Below are 3,893 nucleotides of genomic sequence, written 5' to 3' on the forward strand. Positions count from 1 at the left end.
TAAAATCACCTTTATTGTAACTTGTTTCTTGACTTGTCATCAACACACACATATTCTCTTAATTTTCTTCTCATCTTAATGAATTACACTTATATCTTAGTTAGTTGTAAGCCATCCTTTTATTATACTTGGCTCATTTCATTTTAAGTAAAAGAGGTATAGCCTTTAATGTACAAGCATACATTTTAAAAAAATACAATAATGGGATTTTTCTTAGTCTAGAGCATGTACATATAAGGCCAAACAGTTTTCACGTATGTCTGCAACCATTTGATTTTGTTAGTGATCAGGCATCTCCAAAACATTGAAAACTCTTGTTAGCACTTGAATAGTGAATCAGTTAACGTTTCCCCCTTATTTTGTATTTTGAATTCTAAATAATATTTCTGTCTACAGAGCAACCCAGAAAACAATAAATCTCACCTCATAGATTATCTTGGAATCTCTGCAGTTGTTTAAGCACTTCTCAAGTAAGCCTATGTTTTTGAGACAGTATTTCAGGTTAGGAAAAAAATAGAACAGAAGATAAATTGTTTTTTGTGTATGTGTAAGCACTCTAAGTGGCAAGTATGTTTCTAGTTAAAGTAGGATGTCAACTAAGGACATGTGCAGGATGGGGACTTCAAAAGCAAGTAGATGTTATTATGGTCATGCTCAGGTTCATTGAATCGTTCATTGTTCAGTAACAGGCTTACAGTGAAACTTAAAGTTGTTTAGGGTTCAGATAAGCAATGAGCTGAGCATATTGGCTTAATACTGATTGAAGGTCAGTGAGTGTGGTAAGACTAGAAAAAATGAGATAGTTGCTTCTTAATGAGCTTCTAGTTGGGTGTAGTGACACATACTTATAATCCCATTGAGAGGGTTAAGCAGGAATAGCTAGAATTCTAGGCTAGGCTGGGCTCAAACAAAAAAAAAAAGTGAAATTGCAAACACGGAAAGATTACATTTGTAATCCTAGCATTCTACATTTGGGAGGCTGAAGCAGGAAAATGGTGAGTTTTGAGGCCAATGTAGATTTCAAAGAAAGAAAAAGATGTGTGAAGCTGTTCAGAACTGCTTCTTTGAGGAAATATAAACAGGCCTACCCACCCTAATCAGTCTGCGAAGAAATTGTAGACTAAGAAGACAAAAGAAGTTGGATCATCTTATTGGAGAAAAAAAGTGAGGGAGTGAAACAGGGTAAGTTTCTGAGAGGAATCTTAACAGTTTTAGCACCCAAAGAAAATCCAGTCTGTTCCTTTTTGGGTGTGGGTGGGTGTGGGTCTATGCATGAGTGTGCATGCAGGTGTGTATGTGTAGAGGTAAGAGAAGAGTTTCTGGTATTGTCCCCCTGACCTGGGATCTATCTGTGTCTCTCCATGCAGGCTAGAATCACAAGTGTGTACCACTGTGGATAATTTTTTTTTTTTTTAACATGGGTTCTAAGGATCAAACTTGGGTCCAAACAAAGCACTTTAGCAATGAAGTTATGGATCTCCTGCCTCAAACAGTCCTCTAACCTTAGCTTCCCAAGTTGCTGGGGCAATAGGCATGCACCATTGTTCTGCTCCTGTTGTTTTGGGTTTAAATGATCATTTACTATCAGCTGCTTGGGTAGAAATGGAAAGGCAAGGCTAAGATGTAAAATAGATTTATTAATTTTGTAGGCTTATTGAGGGCATAGAGGGAAGTAGTTTTTTAAAGAAAAGTTTATGGGGCTACAGAGTTGGTCCAGTGGTTAAGAGCACTGACTGCTCTTCCAGAGGTCCTGAGTTCAATTCCCAGCAACCACATGGTGGCTCACAACCATCTGTAATGGGATCTGATGCCCTCTTCTGGTGTGTCTGAAGACAGCTACAATGTATATATATATCTATCTGTCTGCCTGTCTATCTATCTATCTATCTAGATATATGAATATATACATGTATAAAGTTTACATCATGTTTTTATTTTGGCTGAGTAACTTAACAAGTCAAAGGCATCAGAAAATAACATGTAGTTCAGTCAGTTGAGTAAATGTCATATCTTGTTTCATAACAGTGGCCAGAAAAAGAACTTAACTTATTTTTTTGTAGAAAACATTCTATTGACCCATATGTTTTAATTTAGTTGTGAACCATGTACAACTGATGTTTGACCTATTTGACTCAACGTGAAAAGAATTTAACCAGCTGCCTTTGCTGACTCTTTTATCCTGTCTCAAGAATATGGTAAATTGTTTGCTTTTATTTTCTTGAGACCTCAGATTTCTGTAGGCCTCAATTTTATATCTTAAGAGTTGAACTATCCAAAGCTTTGCTTTTCAGTTAGGGAGGGGGGATATTTATGGAGGATACAAACTGTACCAAGTTTTGTGTTGTATTCTGTCCTGCTGTTTATATATTATGCTCTTTGCAGTTAGTGCTTGAAGATGTTTTAAATAAAGGTTTAGTTTTTATAAATTTATTTTTAGAAATACAAAATAGAAATTTCTGTATCCCAGGATAACCTTGAACTTCTGATCTTCCTGACTGTCTTGAGAATGCTAAAATTATAGGCATAGGCTATCTCATTTAATTTTGTTTACTGAGTATCAAACTGAGGGTTTCATGTATGCTGGACAAAACACTCTACAAATAAACACTTATTTGGCCAGATATAGTGACTCATACCTTTAATTCTGCCTAGTGAGTGGCTGAGGCAGGAGAGTTTCTGTGTTTGAGGCCAGCTGGGCTACAGAATGAGATTGTCTCAAACTCTAAACCTTACCCCCCCCCCGCCACCCTTCCCCCCCCCAAAACCCAAAAACATTTGTTGACTACTGTTATGGGTCACAGTGTGTCCCAGACTAGCTAACAGCTGTATTCCTGTAATGCTTATTCTTGAGATGCAAGCTAACAGTTAGGTTTAAGAAAGTCTTCTGAATTTCTTTTTTTCTTTCTTTTTTATGTTTTGTATAGAATAGTTTAGGGCATGGGGAGGGGAGTTGAGGGGGAAATACTGGGGGGGGGAGAAGTAGAGTAGAGGAGTAGAGGCCAACTATGAGCATGTGGAGAGAGGGGGTGGGGAAAAGAATGAGGAGAGAGGGGGAAGAGGGTAAGGGATCAGAAGCAAGAGGAGAAGAGAGTAAGAGCCTATCTTTCATTATTTGAGATTTTGTTTAGTTTTTCTTGAGTGAATCTGTATGGTATTGAACCTTCTTATATATCCTGGAATTGAGATCCAATGCTTCCTGTTCCTGCGTGCTGAGATTAAAGGCATTTGGCACCTTGCTTGACTCTCATGGTTTTGATGCACACTGAAAATTCGAGAAACCCTGTTGTAGATAAATATTTCCCACCCTTACTGGGGTTTGCTTGTTGTTTCCTATTAATACTTTTTGATTTTTTTTGAGACAGGGCTTTTTTGTGTAGCCCTGACTGTCCTGAAATTTGCTTTGTAGACCAAATTGACCTTGAACTGCAAAGATCCACCTTTCTCTGCCCCCGAGTGCTGGGATTAAAGGTGTGCATCACCTTTACCTTACTTAATATTTTTTGGCAACTAACTTTCTAAAATTTTAAGTTTTGTGTATGTACGCGCACAAGCTTTTGGTGGGGTGGTACTGAGTATTGGACCTACGGTCTTCCACAAAGCCAGGCAGACACTTGTGCTATATTCCAGCACTTGGTGTTTTACACAAGTTTTCGGTGCGTATACCAAGCTGGCCTTTATCATCCTCTGTAGCTCTAGGCAGACTTTGAAATTGAGGTCCTGCTTCTTGAATGAGTTGGCATTACAGGTTGGTGCTTAAATTAATTTTAAAAAGACATTTGTACTGCCATAAAAATAAATACAAATAGAAAGCCATGCTAATAGACCTAGACTCCTTTTTCTTTTTTCTCTTTTTCCTTTCTTTTTCTTTTTCTTTTTTCTTTTTTTCTTCTTTT

General features: G+C 37.5%; 1 protein-coding gene across 14 annotated transcripts in view; it reads left to right on the forward strand.

Annotated features, from left to right (window-relative positions):
• LOC116098755 (putative RNA-binding protein Luc7-like 2) overlaps positions 1-3,893 on the forward strand; it is a 55,712-nt gene that overhangs the window by 5,188 nt on the left and 46,631 nt on the right. For 5 of the 14 annotated variants that reach the window (XM_031381589.1, XM_031381591.1, XM_031381598.1 and 2 more), the window contains exons 2-3: positions 397-470; positions 2,095-2,195. The exons of the other annotated variants lie outside the window; for them this stretch is intronic. The gene's annotated coding sequence lies outside the window, so the exon portion shown is untranslated. The remainder of the gene's footprint in view (positions 1-396; positions 471-2,094; positions 2,196-3,893) is intronic. 14 annotated transcript variants of the gene reach the window in all.

This window comes from Mastomys coucha, unplaced genomic scaffold (assembly GCF_008632895.1).
Source record: "Mastomys coucha isolate ucsf_1 unplaced genomic scaffold, UCSF_Mcou_1 pScaffold20, whole genome shotgun sequence".
NCBI classification, from domain to species: Eukaryota; Metazoa; Chordata; class Mammalia; order Rodentia; family Muridae; genus Mastomys; species Mastomys coucha.